The sequence below is a fragment of the Geospiza fortis genome, unplaced genomic scaffold, assembly GCF_000277835.1.
Source record: "Geospiza fortis unplaced genomic scaffold, GeoFor_1.0 scaffold40, whole genome shotgun sequence".
In the NCBI taxonomy this organism is placed as follows: Eukaryota; Metazoa; Chordata; class Aves; order Passeriformes; family Thraupidae; genus Geospiza; species Geospiza fortis.
In genome coordinates, this window is record NW_005054297.1 from 20,537,539 (window position 1) to 20,558,066 (window position 20,528).

At 36.6% G+C, this 20,528-nt stretch overlaps 1 long non-coding RNA gene across 1 annotated transcript in view; it reads right to left on the minus strand.

Annotated features, from left to right (window-relative positions):
- Positions 1–20,519, minus strand: part of LOC115948875 — a 558,433-nt gene extending 537,914 nt beyond the window's left edge. The window contains exon 1 of the long non-coding RNA XR_004082643.1: positions 20,377–20,519. This is a non-coding gene — a long non-coding RNA (uncharacterized LOC115948875). The remainder of the gene's footprint in view (positions 1–20,376) is intronic.
- Between the last annotated feature and the right edge of the window lie 9 nt (positions 20,520–20,528).

The following is a 20,528-nucleotide window of genomic DNA, read 5'->3' on the forward strand; positions in this document are numbered from 1 at the left end:
TCTCTATTTAGGATTTTCACATACAAAGAAACAGAGAAGCTTAATATAGCTGTAATGAGAATGTCTTAATTTCCAGGGTAGCAAAAAGAAAAAGAAACACTCAGTAACTATCTGGTTCTAAAATAGTAGAAAAATGTTTTAAATATCAGAAAATTGGTTTCTCATCCTCAGATTTTAATACATTAAGTCCTAGCTGTTAACATTGCAACCAGTACTTACTAGACCACATTCTGATTTCTTCTAATGAATTTTTATTCAATAAATGCTTCATTTATTCTCTTAATCTTAATTTCTCTTATGCTTTGCTGCTCTTTTGAGTAGTTGCCACACAAACATTAACAGTAAATATTATAAATATTTTTTCACCAAGCTTTGAAAAGCCAGAACACTGTTTCTCTTCATTTTATTCAACACCCCCCTAAAAAACCAAACCAAAACACACACAAAACTACCCTAAACCCAACCAAATAAAACAAAACAAATCTCACCCAACAACAACAGCAGTTCTCTATTTCGAAGTGTTTTTGCTTCACAGAGAATAAAGAAATAAAAAGGAATATGTATAAGAAAAAATATTATATTATGTAGATATTATCTTGTGAAAGAGAAAAGTTTTCTAAAGCAACAAATACTTGCCGAAAATAAAACCCAACTGCTGAAGACCTGGTTTAAAGCCTGATGCCACCAATACAGAATCACTAGCCCTGCTGTCACATTACAAAACAAGCATGATGAAAAATGATGTGCCTAATACAGAAGAATATAATTTAAGAAAAAATGACAAGGTAAATGTAAGGGTTGGAGTGTTTTTCCCCCTAAACTCAAGCATTTTGTAAACAGTAATGAGCTAACATGACCTAGGATATTAAAGAACAAAAAAAATTCTTGTAAAATTTATGAAAAAATAATTTTTCTTTGTCTCAGCTACGGTAAAAAAAGCAATCAAGTGCACTGCTTTCTAGGACACTCTGATTTGATTACCTAGTTTATAAATGTCCAATCATGTGTCAGTCACTGGAATTTCTTACATTGCAAATAAAATTATTTATTAAAGTATTTATAAAATATATTACATACTTATTATCAGATGTGTGTAACAAACTATTTGCAACTTAAATAATTTTTCCTTGTCTTTCCCACCTACAAGATCCCTTACATTTAGAGAATAATTAAGATAATATTGAAACATTAACAGAAATTTCCACTTGTCTTTCAATTCTTAATAAAGCCTGCCTATAGGATAGCTTAAGCACATAAAAAAAAATCCCCAAAATGACAGAATATTTTCAGTCAAAATTTTCTGACTTTGGTCTCAATTCATATTAATAGAAAACAGGCAGCCTGTTCTAATAGCAACAAAAAAATACTGTGTTATTACAGTTATACTGGGTTATACTGCAAATTACATTGCAATCATGATGAACTTAGTTAGGTTCAAACAATAAATCTCTCAGAGTACTAATTCTATTTGCTGTTAAAATACAGTCATAACTATGCATTAGAAAAGTCAAAATCGCTTTCATCTTTAAAGAAAAATAAAATGCCCTTCAAAATCAAACACACCTTCTAAAGATATCAACCACTTCACTGGGAAAGCCTTGCAACCTCAGCACTTGCACCCAAGAGAGTGCTGCCAGTCTGCAGTCTGATGCCACTACAGAATTGCAGCTCACAGTACATTATCAAGCCCTGCTGTGTCCTCTGAGAAAGGATGCTCTGCTGCCTGAACTTCCCAATTTGCTCCCAAAGGCAGAAGAACAAAACTTCCAAGACTATACAGCACATGTTTTTAAAATGTTCTACAGAGACAAGACTGTACTTATTAGTACAATGTTAGCTTGTACTTATTTAGATTAGAATGAATACTATGCAAAGTTCCTTTGTGTATAATAATTACCTTAACGAAAAAACCTCAAACACTAAGAAATCTATCAAAATTATGGGCAATACATCCAAGAAAAAGAGTTTAAAAACAAAGCTGTCCACAAATAATTCAGACTTGAGTGTAACAAAAAAATCTTCCAAGCAGGACTAAATACTATATCAACCACATTGCATACAGACAATGTGAAAGGGTTTCATTGCTGCCAAAATTTAATTTACCATCACCATTCCCCTTGAAACTGCACATTTTAACCATCTCTAATCCTGCAGACATTTACTAAATAGATATAGCTATATTTATGAGTTTAAAGTTAAGTGTATATAGAATTCCATCTTTGCTGTTAGAAAGACAAATATGAGGAATTTTTTCTTCTGTTTTGTTAAAAGCCTCAATGTCAAAAGATCTGCAAGACTGTAAACCAGAAAGAATAAAAATGTATTTGTTCATCACTTTCAGACATTTTGAGTGGGTGAAAAAAGATATTTGGTAAATCTTTTTGAATAAATACTGTTGTGATCAAAATCTGTAATCATAATTAAATTCCACTTTTCCTTCCTATTTCCTGAATTTAGATGGAGGCGGGTGGGAAGATGAGGTGCAAGAAAGGTGAATAAATCAGGAGGGCATAGTGAGAAAGTGGGACTGTTACTGGTACATGATGATTGCCATTTCATCTGCTCAGCAAGCCTGGCTTTACCTACAAGCAGCAACAAATGCTCTAACACAGTCCTTACTCTCAATCAATTCAGCATTTTGCTTTCTAAATTATCTGTATGAGAAGCATTTAGCTTTTCCAGTTGCTTCTCCTATTGCATATTTTTGCATTCTTCAGTTTTCTCTCTTTAGACAGACTGACCTTTCATAGGAGTTGAATCTTGATTTTGTATCAGGCAGGTCTAGGATGAATACTTGCAAGAGCCATGTCAATTCACAACTCAGACATTCTTCTTTGGATCAAAATCTGAAAACATTAGGCATTTCCCATTCTTTTTAACAGAACAAAGAGCTACAAAAGACTGATCAAATTTGTCACCTGTCTTTCTCTTTCAAGGAGACAAGTTTCATTCCTGCAAGGTATACTAAGAAAAAAAAAAAAAAAATCCAAAAACTTCAGTATGCTTCCTAAACCCTTTTACTTTACAAAAATATCCATCATTTGTCATAAGTGACATCTCTTCTTTAATGGATAAACCAGTAAGTCTTCTTCCTACTCAGTTAACTTATTAAAAAAATAAAAACGAGGCAACAATACTCTTCTCTGAAAAAATACATATTTTACCAAGTTCCCATGAAACTTTTAATGGCATTCCAGACACTTTATTTCTTCCTACAAAGAAAATAAAAAGACAATATACATTTGTGGTTTTAGCAGAATAGAATCTGGAGGGGAAACAACACTATGGCAGCAAAAACTGGCAACTGTTGATTGATCTTTCTGCCTGAATGCATGAAAAATAATCCTGTATGTCTGGATTGACACTTTCTAATAAACAGACAGTACTATTTCCTCTGATTTTTTCTAACTTTACTGTCATTTGTTTGAGCAAGCCAAACCTGGTGAAGAAAGAGGAATGAAGGAGAGGAAGAACTGGAGAAGATGAAGGAAAATAACTAAGATGGAAGATAGTGACACATTATTCACTGGAACTGCCACTTAGTTTACCACACTCAAACATCCTACAATTACAGAAGTCCGCTGTAACTTTAATATGAATAGATAAAAACAGTTCAGCTTTGCTCCATATTAAGTCCATTATGTAACTCCATGGGAATTCCTATCTCTATGTTTCGATAATTCTTTGTGAGAACCTAAAATATATGAGAAAAACAATCACAAATTAGTCCAGCTTTAAAGAAGTTAGATCTTTCGTGGGGCTAGAATTTTTCCCATACTCCTGTTCATTTCTCCTGAAATCCTGGGACATGACATTAGCAGCAGGGATAACAAAAAGTCTTAGATGCTACTAATGACTAAACTGATACATACAGGTCAGTACAGGCATGTCCTTGGCAATTTCTGAGTTAGTAAAACATAAGCAATGTTAGCAGATGCCAAAGTTTCAACTGATTTTTCCAGCACAGGCTACCAGACATCCGAGCAGCTTAAATGAACTACAAGTTTTAGAACTCTCAGAGAATGTCCTCATATACGAGTAAGGTAATAATCAAACAGCTTTTGTACAAATGTCTGATTATTTTGTAATTATTCATGTTCTGCTTTTATCTATGATGTGAGAAGCCACGACTGTATTCAATGGGATAAACTGCAGGCACCAGCCCTAACAAGACTTCTGCATGGCTGATTGGTAAAGCAGTAATTGCAGAGGCAGCTATCTGGAAGAATCAAGTTGGCAGTTCTCAAGAATCACTGTATTGCACAGCATATGCTGCAGTACACGCCGCAGTTGAGATGACCACGACACACAGAGTATCACCATACAATTTCAGAAGGCTTTAGGCAGTCCCCCATACAGAGTAACACCCTACCTCATCAGAGAGCTTCAGGCATCTCCCCATACACAGTAACACCATTCCACATCAGAAGGCTGCAAGTGTCTGCCCTTCTTGTTCTTCAGCCCAGCCTTTTATACCCTCATGTTGATGCATTGCCCCTGTGTGCCCTGTGCTCCCTTTGGTGGTTGGTCAGTGCCTCTGGGCACTCCATGGCTCATTGCTGTCAATGCTGCTCACCTGCTGCTCACAGCTGCAGCCCCTTGGGGATGAGGCTCGGCCACAGCCCCACCCCCACTGACCACAAACTGTGTGCCTACACTATAATCACTGAGTATTCTTTTCAGCATTGTTGCAAATATTTTTTTCTTAAATTTATAAAAATAACTTGCTTATATTTAACTACAGAACTATGCAGAAGTTTCACTATATTTTTCCTTTCAAGACTTCAGATAAATAATATCTATCTATAACTCTTATCCCCCAGAGCACGTAGTGTTTCAATCAAGTAGCCCTTAAAATCTGCCTACCAGTATAGCTTGCTCCTGGTGTATTTATAGAATTCCTCCTGTTCACTTAAAAAATAAAAGCAGTAGCAACCATTCTCAAAAGAAAGAACACTTCACTTTTTCTAATTTCTACCTTTAAAAGAAAAATATAATCAAGCAGGTAATGCTTTTCAGAATGCCAACTAAAATCAACAAAATTATTGAGGTAGGTCACATATACGTTTGCCAAGGTGTGTTCTTGTTTTGCATTCCAAACAGTATTGTTTAAACAAATTTTCAATTAATTTCCATTTCCAAATAAATCGGTGCATGTCCATACTTAATTGTGTCAAATTCCTTTCTCCTTTTGTATGATATTTCCTTGAAAAATTTAAAACTTGCCTCTTCAGAAGCACAGTTTCAAATTCTTCTCTAGGGTCGCAGGGTTACTTGTTTTTAAAAAAATAATTTTCATATATAATTAACATTTTTGGTTTTCTATCTTACTCAAAATAAGCAACTCTTCCTATAAACCAACTCTCTACAAGTTGTAACAGTGCTGCTAAACAGCAGAGGTTTTAGAGCTGTGACCTTTCAATAACTAGCTGGGACTTTACTATTAATTTGGATCCCATCAAAGCTAAGAAATTATCTCAGTTTTTTAGGACCAGGATGTTTTTTCCTTTTTAATTGCTAAGAGAATCAGGACTGGATGAGCAAGCTATCTTTTTCAAGCCTTCCTCTAATGACCCTAATACACAACTCTCAAAAATCTGACATCTACATTCCTGAAGACCTAGAAAAGAAGGAACATTTTTGTAGTCCATACTGATTACAATCTCTGAGCAAAGAGTTACTCCAGTTTCTCACAGCAGTGGATTAAGTGTGCATACTCTGGATGTTTCTGACAGAAAGGAGTTATAGTATCTTCCTCCTGAACTTGGCCAGCAAAGCCACATGGTATCAGGAAAAAGAATTGGATCACTCCACTCTGCTTTACAGATTTATGAAAATAAATTGTAGGAGGCAGCAGCTGCAGCAAACTGACTTCTTACCACTAGTACAGTGGCAGTTTTTCATAGGAAACATTCAAGTTGGCTTTATGCAAGGATCACCCAGTGCCCACTGACTATACAGTCAGAAGCATTGAATTTCTAGAAAACTTCCCCCACCAAAATAAAACCAACTTTGAGAGCTAGTGGAGACAGTGGTAGCCAGCAAAGTTTTTCTTATCTTTTTCAGTTTTCATGACTGGTTCAGCAGTATTAGCAGGCTAGGGTACACTTTTAGTACAAGTTTATCTTGTTTTGAACTTCTCCAGTATTCACTCAAGTTCACCACTGATGCACACAGAACCCAAAAAAATTAGCAACTAAAACTGCAGTCCTTCTTTTGCCCCCACCCTTTAAATTCCTTGTGCTCTGCTGAGCTGTAGACTTCTGCTCCGAGGAGCATCCCAAAATGTTTATAGACATGATGCTAGATGGGACAAGGTTTTGTAATACACCAATTTTCAGAGGTACTTTGAGTGGCTTTCATTCAAACAGTAAAACTATATGCACAAACAAAATTTGTAGACCCTGCTAATAATTTAGAGATCCATTAAAACTACTATTAGGATATTCAGATAAAATGAAAAAACAGTTTGACACTTAAGTGGCATGCCAGAATTCAAACCTAACATACAATAATATTTCAGACAAAAAAATCTACTCATGTTTGACATCATGCTTTCCAATAAGCCATCTTTATGTATTTCAAGTGCAAAATGTCAATTACGTAATTGCTGTCATTATTACCACATAGTATTATTGTGTATTAATACATTAATATATTTAGGCATTTGAACAACAGATGTGCAGCAACTATTGTAAAATAGCAGCTATATTGAAACAAAAAACTTGCTTACTCTAGTTCCTCATGCCCTTGGTGTTATTTACTACAAATACTGCCATACTACGTACAAATTTATATCAAAGATAAACCTAGCAATATAACAGCTGAGTTTTGATTCACACATACTCTGGCTGTTCCAAAGCAAGAGACAATATGTATATCAGGATTTCCCACAACTGTAGGTCTGTAACTTGGATTCTTCTTTATTACAAACTCAATGTTTTCCTCCCATAATGTAAGAACTTCACTTACATTTTCTGCTTATTGAAACTCTCAGCTAGCCTGTGAAAGAGACCTTGGGAGCACTTTTGAAATTCTTCTGAAAAAGCCACCCTTCAGACAAAGTGCAGCAGGCAGCTCTGGGTAGTAACCAGTCTCACTGTTATCCAGGATAGATCTTTATATTGATTATAGGGAATAATCATTATGCTATCTCTTCAGTTCTTACCTGTCCTTTGTGAAACACTTATACTACCTTCTAATAAACTGGCTGGCACACTTCCACTTCAGATGTGGTAACATCTTAAGACTTTCTGCATTTCAAAGTATTTTTTCCTGGACTAAACCCTTCTGCAAAGAGTAATTTTTGTGTAGGAAAAGTGCTTTACCTGAATCACAAAGAGGAAACCCTTTTCTAGACTTCCAAGTTTGATTCTTTAAAATCCTTTACCACTGTGCTTATGTATAGTTATAATGCTGGTTATAGCACATTATTGCCTCAGAAACCTCCTTTAATACCTCCTTCCTACAAAAAAGCAAGTCATAATTTTACTTCACACACATTCACCCATATTAAGACAGATGAATTTTACAGACTATACTCATTCATCTTAAAAACCACAGTTCAGCCCCTTATTGTTATAAAGAGAAATAAACAGTACTTAGCACTTTTGTTATGGCTTATAAACTCAACCTCTTTCTTCATCTGGTAATTAAGCAAAAACCCTGTTTTCTATTTGAAGCTAAAGCACACAGAAATGTAACAGAGCAAATGATCATATTAAATTGGGCAAGATACTTCACTTTATGTGCCATGACTGAGAACTGACTGGACATATATTTTTACCCCCACATTTTTGAAATACAGAAGGCATTTATTACTTGCTGCGTGAGTATGAGGGACACACATTAGCACCACAGAGTTTAGATTTACACCTTTTCAGTATCTTTTTTTAAAGCAATTTAAGTGATTACTTAGAGGTCTTTGGTAGGACTGCTAGTATACGGGTTCCCAACAGTCTTAATTTTCTTTTTTTTACAAGCAGATTGCTAAACATTATCATTTGGCAATAAAACAATACAGAACCTTTCCACAATGTTTTTCCTAGTAAGATAGATTTGCTTGAACCCTAGAGCTCCTGTCAAGTTTCTGACAAAGTTCTCTGCCAGTCAAATTATAACCGTGAGTCCCCCTGACACATTAAATAAAAAAATACATTCTGTTTTTGTAACGCATGTTAGAATATTGTGATAATAGAAAGGTGGCTTATACACTTCACTACACTTATTTCTGAAGCTATCATTCTTCAAGTACAATAGTTGACATTTACTAACAATGCCTAAATGCTAGAGCTTTTATATCCAGCTCTGACATTGAATGCCTGCGTGTCTACAACCTTAGCAATCAACAGCTTTGAAATTTTACTGAGTTGAAACCTGGATTCTAGTTCCTACTCACAGAATTTATCTGTTAGCTATATAATGAAAAAAAAAAGAAGCAAAAGCAATCCAGTGGTGCATCCAAGACATCCTCTCATATTCACTGCATTTTAGAGTGGTTATTTCTTGGTTATTTCTCCCTCAAAATTACTTGTTGTGCTGTAAAAACACTAACCTGCTCTTTCTGTAGGATACAGGAGTTATTAATTAAAGATGGCAGACAGAGGCATCAGTGTTTCCCCATCTGCACAACCCTAAGCACTAAGAAATGCCTGCAATCACTATTACTGTCCTTTTAAGGAGAAGAAGCACCTCTCATAGGCATTTACTCCTATAAGAACAACATGAGATTTCTGGTTGATGAATGAAAAGACATTTGAAATTTACAGCCCTGAGTCATTCTCCCAAACCCTAAAGAGGTGTGACACTCAGACTAAACACTGTACACCTGACATTTTCTCTTCACCACCTTGCTGCAGCCACTCAAGGAGCAGCAAGTCTTCTGACCAGACCTCAAAAAACAATTTCTCCATGAAGCACAGAGAGCTGAAGTGCTCTAACCTGGCAGACTAGATTGGACTGCTCAATTTCCCTGAATTAAAATGCATGCCTGACCATACTTGGTATATTCAGAAAAATCCTAACCATACACAACAAAAGCAGTCAGTGACAAATATACATTTATTAAAGAGCATCTTTAATGTCATTTGGACACTGGCTTCAGCACACTATTGAATGAGGAGAGTAAGGACAGTCAGGAAGAAAAAAATATCTTGTAAATCAGCATTAAAAATGACATTATAATAAAGCAATAAAGGGTACCTGATAAACAAGAGAAAAAGCTATTTAGATTGTAAAGCAGATTCAATTGGCTTCCCAACCCTGTGTAGTAACAAGTTTACCATTAATCCATAGAGAAAATATCAGTGACAGACTGAGAGGACTATAGAGCCAGTCATCACCTGTCTACATATATATCAAGAAATTGATTCACCACATTGCTGGATTTCAACCAAGTAACTGGCCAACCTAAGAAAATTCCTTACAATAAAGCACCTTTATATGATAATTTAGCTACAAGGTAAGATATATGTCTATTACATAAAGTGATTATTGACTATGAGAAGCTTTCAATTTAGCAGAAAATTACTTTGTATGAGACCTCTCCAGAGCTAGTGACAAAGGTTACATTTTGCTCTTTTAATGCACAGTAAAAGAGAATGAGGCTTCCACTGGCCTACTCTATATCAAATCATCAAAAAATAGAAAGAAAGTTAAGTAAGGATAAAATTCTTCACACAGATTTTCACATTCTGTCCAAAAGTTAAATCTCTCCACTCTCCCCTTGTCCCCCAAAGGAGGGCACTGGAAATAAAATTACTTGAATCTGAAATCCACTGGCAGTATTTTTCTCACCAGCTACATATGCACTTTAGCCACGAAGACTTCATGTTAATGAAGATGCAAAATTCACTGAAGTAATGAGAAATTAACATACTAAATGTTGATAACTTTAAATAAAAAATAAACAATTTAAAAAATTAAAAGTTATACTCCTCACCCATTTAAATTAATTATAAATTATTTGAATTTTTACCAACTATATTACAAGAAATTAAAATATGGAGGATAGATAGGACAATAAGAGAGACTGATAATTGAATCTAAAACTTGTTACCTTGAAACATTAACAAAGGTTTGAAAATTTAAATCCACTTACAAAAAAAAATCCACTTAAAGAACAACTTTATGTCTTTTATTTATTAATATTCTAATAACTTCAGGGACTGTGTGGAAAAAAAAATTGAACAAAAACTTTCACAAGATTAAAATAATGAAAGAAAACTACTGGTCCAGCAGAAAACTAAAACTTTAGCTTCCAGTCTGGTGTCGTTTTGCATTCAGCATTTTCATAGTGGATTTCAGGCTCAACGTGCTAAGAAAATATGTGCATATAAATAACTTTTTTTCTTTTTAAAGAGGCTTTTTATGTACTGGATATGATTTCGTTTAATAATGAGATACTATTAGAAGTGAAGGATTACATACCCAGAGTAAAAGTGGTATTTCTTTTAACTACAGATGGCTTAATGGAGAAAACTCTTGAGAAAGAAACTGAAAAGAATAAGGTATTTGAAAACTATGTAAAACATGAAGAAAATTAGATTTTCAACGGTTTTCCTTAGCAGTCCTAGCCAAAATACATGTCATACATAGTCAGTCCTCAAATCCTGTAAATAAAACAATGTAATCAATTAACATTAATTTCTCATTAAAACCTACTTGTGTTTAGCCACTTTAACAGCAGTGACAATAGTAAAATATTAAATAAAGAGAACCTACCACTGTAATATCTACAATATGCAGTATACTTGACAGCTTTTGCTAGTTCTGAGGACCAGAGAGTTCCTGCAGAAGAAAAATCACACAAAAGTACATGCAATTTTTACTTTGCAGTGTTGCACTATCCTTGTACTTCCCTGCAAAAAAATTATTATAATGTAAAAGACTGATTATTGATTTTGAGGAATTGGAGGTATAATACAATACATTAATTCCACACATTACATAGTACAACCCCTTAGAAGACAGTAAATGCAGAATTTAGTCAGGTTTGGTATTACCTCTTCACAGAGGATGGCACAAAGATAAAAGCTTTTGCTTTGTTCTGTAAAAGTTCATGATAGTGGCTTGATTGTCTAATTCCAGAAACACCTTGCTTATGACACGTATTTTCCCCCCATTTAGCAGTGTTTCTACTGTGGTTATTGAGGGCTTTCCAACAATAAACATTCCTACTGACATTTAAACTTCTATTGTGAGTCTCCTCAGCATCCACACTTGGCAAGCGTTAAACACGTAAAGACATTTATTCACCATCTCAGAGTACAGAAGGAACGTTAGGAAAATGCAGAATAACTTCAGGAAGGTTTGTTTTTTTTGGTTTTTTTTTTTTGTCGTTGTCAACTTTGTTTGTTTCTCCTTTGAAACTACTGGAGGTTCAGTATGCAATATTATTTTCTGTAGCTTACATTTTACTGTGTGTGTTTTGTCACTGTAGATATTTTACAAACATGATAGGCATTTCAAAAACGCTGTCATATAATAAACAAGGATATCTTCACTGCAGTGAAGAAATAGAAACAAGGTATTCACTGAAATGCAAATTGACATTAAACCTAGAAGTGGCCTCCCAAAAGAAAGATTGAGATGAATTACCATGACAGTGATGAAATAGCGTCTTATACCTATGCACCCAGTGTGCATCTTTCCTAGGTAAGCTGACAAGTGTTTTATGTGACTAACACTCTTTACTGGCTTCAAACTGGCTTTCAGGCAAAAAAAAAATAAAGAGGAATAGGCTTATAGGTGTTATTCTGAGAAAGTGTAACTGCTAAGTATTGCATCCTCTTAAACAGATCATAAAGAAATGAAGAAACAATTTTGGTCAATAGACAGTATTTTAATCTGAAAAACATCATCTAAGAAACATAATGAAGAAACAATTTCGGTCAATAGACAGTATTTTAATCTGAAAAACAGCATCTAGTTTCCTCATCTTTTCCTCATGATTTATTCCTTCTACGAGAAACTTAAGAAAGAAGAGCTGCCACACAGGTTTCACAATAAATCTTGTTCCAGATTTACAGGTTATTCACAAAAAATATTGCCTGAGACTCAGATTTGGCTCCCGAAATACCAACTTAGGAGTATTTCTATGGGGAGGTTAAGGGCAATGACACAGTCAGAGAAAGGCTCAGAAAAAAAGACAGCCATTCAACTTACAAAGATCAGGATGCAGCACTCAGGGTTGACCACAGTGAATTAAATTACAAGTTATAAATGCAGATAGATACAACAAAAGCAGGAATACAGTCACACCTGAGAAACAGGTGCAACCAAAACAGAAGACCAAGAGGGAAGACCTGTTGGCTGGCTGGAGAAAAGTAATTCTAGTAAAGAAAAGCAGCAATAGAAAATTTCTGTAGCAAAAAATTACAATAGCTAGCTGCACACTGCTTACTCTATACCAACTTATTTATACATAAACAGCAAATAGGATCCTCAGTGATTTGAAAGCCATAAAATTTCACATACAAAACAGGTGGTAGAATGGTGCATGCGTGAGTGGGAAAAAAAAAACCAAAACCCAAACCTAAGATAAAAGTGAGAAAGCTTAAATGTTAACTACATTTTCTAAGGTTCCAAACAGCAAAAAATATTGTCACATGTTTTATTAGATTGCTACTTACATAAATGCATACATTTTGACAAGACAGGGGAATCTTATGTCCAACACAAGGATATAGCAGAATCTGTACTCATTAAATGCACATGCCATATAGAACAAGAATCCTGTCCTGCTCTCAAACTAAGTCTCTAAGTTTTCTGGAAGAACACAGCAGATAAAAAAAAATAATGATGAAACTATCACAAAACCTTCTGATTACAGAATATGAATGACACCAAGCATGAGGCAGGAGTTCCACAAATCTTTCTTCTAATGACAATGGTGGCTAAAGTAGATTCCATCTCCACCCCTAATTCGCACAAGCAAAACTAACTGGAGGCATTGAGGTAATTCAATGTGGTTGAAAATGTTTCAGGGATTTTTTGGATTTTTTTTGTTTTTTTGAATATCAGAATTACTAATTTTAGATCAGTTGGTTGTGTGCATAGTCCTCTAATTCAACTGAAAAGGCTGTTAGAGAACAGAAATAAACAGCCAAATAATTTGAAGAACTTAAATTTTCTATCAAGAAAAATACATATAGAATCAAGGTTTCAAATGCCACGTACAGTTTTTGAAAATGAGATGCAAATATTCAGTCAGGAAAAGAAAACATTCCATTTGAAAATTTTATAATGAGGAAAAAAGCTTTGGGAAAATACCAGTTTTCCTTTCACTAATAAATTTCTCATTCACTGCCTAAAGATAGATACTCTCTCTGTAACTCTACGATTATGACAACTAGTAGCTGAACCAAAAGTTGACAGAATCATTCACAATATTACTCTACATGACACTAGCAGCAGTGTGAAATTGAGTGTGATCACAGCACCAGTCAATTCTACTGGTTCAGGGAGTTTTCAGTTTAGGTCAGTTTTATCTTCTGATGCTCAGGTTCTTCAGTCGCAGGGTAAAGAAAACAGACAGAGAAAAAGACAGTAGAATGAAAGACTTTAAAAAAGTAACAAGGCCAGAAAATTGTAGAAATTACTAAAAGCTCTTCTCCAAGAACACAAAACCCACATAGCAGCATAAGGTAAACTGTGCATCTAAAGAGTAGCTCTCCCCCACCTAGCTAAAACTTAAAGAAGCCTCATATTGTTTAGGACATTCATTGCATGTCCTCTAGAAGGTTATGACAAGGTCTTCAAGAGACAATCTTCATACCAAACGTATGTAGGATTTTTTAATGAAAATAATTTTTAAAAAGAAATCCAAACTTTCCACCCACTCCCTTCCCTTGGTGACTAACCTCTTTGCCCCAAGACCTGCCAAGGTGGTATTTTAAAGCATTCTCTGCTCTCTTCTTAGCACTCCTCCTTTTCTTCTTTAGGTTAAATCCAATCCTCACTCCTTCACTTCCTGCTAAAGAATAACTACTTGTCTTCTCCCTTGATTGTTTTAACAGCTGGTGCTAGTTTGCCAATCAGTCTCATGCAATCTCTTCTCATTCTCTAATTTCTTCCCCACTTTTCTGCACAACAAATCAGAAAGCATGTCTGAGAAAATACTAAATTACAAGTATTCAGTAGTGAGCCTAAGGAAGGGTGGTAACACCTGACCCTTATTCTAGCCTCAGCGCAGCTAATCCTAGTTATTGCTAAAGTCAACCCTAACTAGTCAGTCTTTAAGAAAAATATAAAGTAAAATCTTCATTCTTGAACACTTTACAACAATCTACAATTCTTTTTCCCAGGGCCACATAAGCCACAGTAAATCTCTTGCAAAGTGAAGTAAAATTAATTAGTTTTGCAGCTGCAAATGAACATATTTTACTTCCTACTGAAATGGAATAGGAATACATTTGCAGTTTAGTCTGAAAGGTAGCTAAAAATCCAATTAAATTAGCAGTATCTTTTAAGTGAATGGACAGTACCTTCTTACCCATGGTACCTAATTCACAGACTACCCTGTGCCTGCGCCCTAAATGAGCAGATTTGCTGAAATTAAAAAAAATAGTATGAATCTCTACTGACTACCGCCTCTTAACTTCAAAGCTTGATTTCCCCTTAGACCATCAGCTAGTCCATTTCAATTCTCATCCATCTATTTTACCCCTTTCACTGTAGGAAATAGTTAGAAATACTTAAAAATTATGGTGGTAGGACTTGTATGTTCCTTGAATACATACCTTTATTTTAGTCTAAAATTAGGGCTAGTAATCTCTGCTGTCCAAGAACAAGCTATACCCCAATGATTTACAGGGGTTAGCATGTAACTGAAACAGTATTTCATATGGTTGCTGAGGTGGGACTTACTGCAGACATCCACCAAAATGAAAACAGGATTTTTTCCAAAAAGAAAAGCATGAAACAGACTTTGGTTCCACTAAGATTATGCTTCAGATCTCCTGTTATATCAAGTTGTAATCCTAAAAATAGAAGCAGACCTCATCATCAGATTAAACATGCATGCAGTATCTGCAGGAACAAGTTTTGAATGGGTTTTCTCACTCATAAATCAGTGCAATTTCTGATAATTTTGCTAACAGTTCAAATTATTTAATCTGAAATCATATAGATAATGGTCAGTCTACCATATAGTGGAATAATGTCTTTCAGAGCTGATTTGGTGGTGTTTCAGTCTAAACTTCAACAAGCTTCCCTGCTGCTATGACCCACGGGCAACATCCACTGTCAATTACCACATACTTCATACTTTCTTCCTCACCCAACTTGCTTCAAAAGTGGATAAACACACCCTCAATCCCTTTCTGGCTGGCTGTCTTCTCCTGACTGCGCCCTGCTCCCTGCCCTTGGAAACAGCTGAAGTTCTTTTGAACATCATTAAGGCTACATCTCAGTGTTTCCCTGTCCTAAGGAGAACAGGGTAACTCAGCCAGATTGATGTGCCACCGTGTATTTCTTCAGAGATGAAATCAATTTGATTTTTAACACCACTTTAAAGACAGGATGGCTCCTACACACACAGAACTGTCAAGGCGTAGGCGTCTATCTGGAGGGAAGAGCAACTTGACCACTTCCCCTGGTGTTCAAACTGCTCCTACTCCAGCTATTCCATAGAGATCCAGATCACACACAGTGAGATGGCTGCCCATCTGCCCTCTGCAGATCTGTCAATCACAATGCCATACTCTGGAACACAGCTCACCATTCTTGCTTTCTTGTACCCTTGGAGGAAGTAAAAGCTTCAGCTGGTCTTAGGTATTGGTACGGACTAGGACTGTAGCAGAGAGCCACCATGTGTGTGACTCCACAGATTTCCTTAAACTGTCCTTGCATTCATTCCGTGAAGAGAAAGAGATGCTGCTCTCATTAGATTGCTAAAATAGAAATATTATGATCAGATTTCTCTGGGCATCTTATAGGGCACTATTTAGGATTTCTGCAGAAATGCTTCCCGTTGAACAGGCAAAGTTAAAATATTCTTGTTTGCTGAAAGCATGTTTGCTTAGGCATAGAACTTCTAATCAACAGGAGAACATTACGCTGTTGTAACATTTGATTCAATTTACATTACTGCCTAATTAACACTGGAACATTTAGCAGCTATTAGAATAGACATTCTCAAGAGTTCTAGATTTCACCAGCGCTCCCAAGCAAGTATTGGTTTCATGCAATACTTCACAGTTAAAATCTGAATCAACAAAACTAAATTATCTTTGACTCCATTTGAGTTTCTAGAGGAAATGTATTTGCAAATATTCCATGCAGATCTTTCTACATGCTAAAATAGAAAACACTTCCTGTGTTTTAAAACAATATTTGAAAAATCTGTCTTATTTTTTTAATAGATGGAGTCCAAGTTACTTGGGGTAGAAGGTGCTAGATAAATGAAATCTCTGAAGAAATTTGTAAAGCAGATAGTGTCTCTTGCTAAGATAATTAAATAACACTGTTTTCCACACAGAAAGCATACATAAGCATTTTCAAGTATGCAACAGAGCATGTATGTGTTAAATGAAGAACAGTTTCCTCTTTTTTGAAGACTAGCATTTTATCAAATGCTAGTCTTCAAAAAACCTAGTTCTTGGCTATCCATCATTAAATTCCTGAAATCATAGTCCAGAATTAATGGGTTCACATGTAAGGCTTGGTTTATTTACAGACCTGAATAAAAGAATACAATTTTAGAAGTGAGAACATGTCCATGGCTTAACAGAGCTGCAATTTAAGTTTTGTATGAAATTATCTTTATAGCACAAATAAAAGCATAATTTAATGCTTTAGTCATTCTGATAATTTGCAAACTGTGACTCACCTAAGCCTATAGAATGTTTTAGTTCATAACTTCAATTGCTGTTTTTAATGAAGTAAACAGAAAAAAAATCTCAGCATATGTAAAGCAAACATATTTTAAAAATCCCCATAAGTATTGGCTTCCAGAACTCTTATTTCAATATCCATCACAGGTTGTTGTTGTTGTTGTTGTTATTATTATTAACTACACTAGACATATTCTCTGATACTGAATTTCTGAATTTCACAGACCCTTCACCTCAACGCATCAACAAACATTTTGCTTGTTTCTTAAATATGTGTTTTACCTGGTATGAGTTGTAGCTGTAGCTTCCAAGTCAACCATAGGGTATTTTACTGTTATGATAGAGGCATGCCCAGAAGCTGACATTCCTCATTTAAGAAACAATGTATGGTAATTAGACAGGATTTACGGACTTCTTTCCCTTTCCCTCAGTGTTAAAACTGAATTTTCCAGGTATAAAATTTTCAGGTTCATCCATCTGGAATTTTCAGTTTAGTAAACACAACATTTCTAGAAAATGTGTATAAAACTCCAGTATGCGTTTTTTAGGTAGTGTCTGAAGAGCAGAAAGGAACTTCCATTGTAGCAAGGACAGCAAGGACAGTAAGTTTAATATTAGTATAACAAATGGTAGGGTGAAAGAAAGATTTCAAGTGCTACAAATTGGAAGCAATACAAAAGAATATGCTTAATAATGCTAGGGAACCTTCTTGCATAGATTCAAAGAAAGAGAACTGGGAAAGATCGGGGAAAAGTATCTACATGTTATACAGAAGAAACATGTCTGTGTTTCACTAGAAGGATTTTAAAAGCAGAGTTAATTTTCTTGTAAATCATATGCTGGTATCATTTTAATACAACCTGCAGAAAATAAACAAATAACCTCCCCCCCACCCCCAGCACTATACTATCCAGAATGTCACGGAGAATACTTTTTAATATCCCTTTTGTCTCAGAGTTGTGGGGTTTTCCCCCTCAAAAAAAACCCCTCTACAGCATTTTTTCACACACTTTGTTTTATTAAAGACACATAACAAATCCAGATGTCAAGACATCAATGTTTTGTCAATCTCTGAAAACACATTCAGCTATCTATTTATCACCTGCGTGCAAAGTCATACTTTTGTTCTGGAGGAAATCCAATTTTAACATTAAACACCATCTTCATTTAAACTAACATTTTTACAGGAACTGAGGAAAAATCCAGAAGTTCTATTGTTATGATTTTTCAGAAACACTCATTTGGACAGCACTGACTGGAATTCGGGTTCAGAAGTCAGCAGCAATACTCATAAGATATGTTTGAATACTTTGGTGTGCAAGAATAAAGGAAGTCTTTGAGAAATGTACAATAGTGAAAAGAGCAAGGCTGGGATACAACACAAAAAGATTTCTAAGTGACAGCTATAGCACCCAAGACAAGAAGAAAATAAATTAGTTTCATAATTATGAATGTAACTTCTGTGAAGCTCACCATTTTCACTGACTTGGGAGACACACACTCCAAGCCCTTTTAGTATTTAGGCCAGCATTTCAGGAGCTTCTTTATGCATTTTTATACCTCAAAGGAAGCACAAATCTATATTGGTAACAAAAACTCATGATTGACTGAATAAAGCATAGGTATATAAAAGTCCAGACATACTTTACAATTTTAATTATGTGCTATTCCCTACAGTACCTCTTAATATAGAATATCCTATTTAATTTGTGAAGTTAATCTCTTATTAAATTCAATTTCTGGCACTTTCCTTAAGTATATGTCTTTGATTAAGATAGTGGAAAACATTTTGTCTCTAGAAAAAAATAAAAACAACCGCAAACGTAAGATTACACTGTGTTGCTTCTTGTTATGCCAACTTTATTACATTAAGAAAACTTTTACAAAATGCAACAAGTTTATACAGTCATTGTATGAGTTTCTCATAGAACATTTTCAAGTTGTGCAAGAAACATGAGAAACGTGAAGAACCAAGAGTTCTGAAAATACAGTTTAGCTGCACTAAGTTGATTTACTTATCACTTCATTACTGAAGTATTTAACCTGGAATATTATTATTCAAAAAAACAAAACACCTTAGCTGTTTAGTTATAAAAGGATTACGAGAAAAGTGTTTTTACACTATCCCTTATCCAGTCTCCACAATATTAAACAGCAATTTTTTCTGATCAGAGTTAAGTGGCACAAAGAGACACAGAATTCAAGTATTAAGGGGTTAGTAGCATGAAATTCAAGTTCAATTATCAATTCAGTCAAATGATGTCAGTTGAAGATGGAAGCAGATTTCACTGGACAATATGTAAAATATTGCCACCCCTTTGGTTTGTTTCACGCATATTTCTACACCATTTAGCTATATTTAACTATTAAAGGAAAAGTGATGAAAATCCAGCCTACTCTTAACTAATGCTCTAAAACTGGGCAAAGGCTGTCCCAGTGCTGCTGGCCAAGCTAACACCTTAAGCTCTTGCAGAAGTGTTACCATCACTGTAATATAACTATTTAACATTCTAACACTTTATTCAGCTCCTTAGAAGAGTGGAGCTTCCTATTTTAAGAAAACCTGCCCATTTAAATGTCATTAACTATCCAATTAGTACAGTCTGTTCCTTGCTAGCTGCAGAGTACTGGGATAATCTTTTAATTGTTAGCCACTATTGAATAATTTTAGCAATTACACTTTTATACATTCTCTGGTAATTGAGACAGAATACCCCTCGAATGTGATAATTTTCCAATACTCGGTGACAAACAGAACAACGATCAATTGCAGAAAAAATACGCGTGTGACCAGAGGTAACGCTAACACTGCAGGGCACCGCGTCCACCTGCAGCGCCCGGGCGGGCAAAGCCGCCCGGCGCCCCGGCGCGCATCTTCCGCGCAGCCGGGTGGAAACACCGTACCCGTCCCTCTGGAGCATCGGCAACTTTCTCTCCTTCCTAAGAGGAGGCGTGCCTCCGGGGGCTGCAGCCAGGCTCTCACAAGCAGCCTCATGGCACAGGCTTCCCGCAAGGCAAACCCCTGGAGGTGCTGGAAACAAAGCGGGATTACCTGAAAGGGCACACGTCTGCTCGCGGCTGCCAGGAGCCCCACGCCGGCGGGAGAGGCGCCCTCCGCCCTCCCTCCGCAGGACGGTGCCTGTTGCACGGGCCCCGCGGGCTCCCTGCAGGGCAGAAACCAACTTCGCTCCGCCGGGCACCCGCGCCGCCTCCGCTCCGCCAACTCGCGCGGGGAGAGGGGCCCCGGGCTGCGGCCCCGAGCGCCAGCAGAGCCGAGCGGCTCGGACAAATCCCCTCTCCCGACAAGGCTGAGCTGTGCTCTGCAGAGTGGGACCCCCCTTTCCAGCCCCCCGCGGCTTCCCTCTGCGCAAAACCAATTAACCTCGAGCGCTCGCCCTCCCGCAAAAGGCAAGACAGGGGGTGCGGGAGGCGACAGGAGGCAAAGTTTGATAAATGAGCAGCTCCTGCAGTGACAGGTGACTACGGAGCGGAGGCACCCTCCGCGCCGGGCTGGGCAGAAGTGCGGCAAAGAGGCACTCACCTGTCCGTTGCCCTCCGGCAGGCGCGGAGGGGAAGGCGGGCAGGCGAGGGACACAGCCCCGCGCTCCTGTGCCGTCCGTCGGCCCCAGCAGCAGGCAGGATGTCGGGCAGAGGGCCCGCAGAGCAGCGGGGCCGCCCCGGGCAGGCACCCGG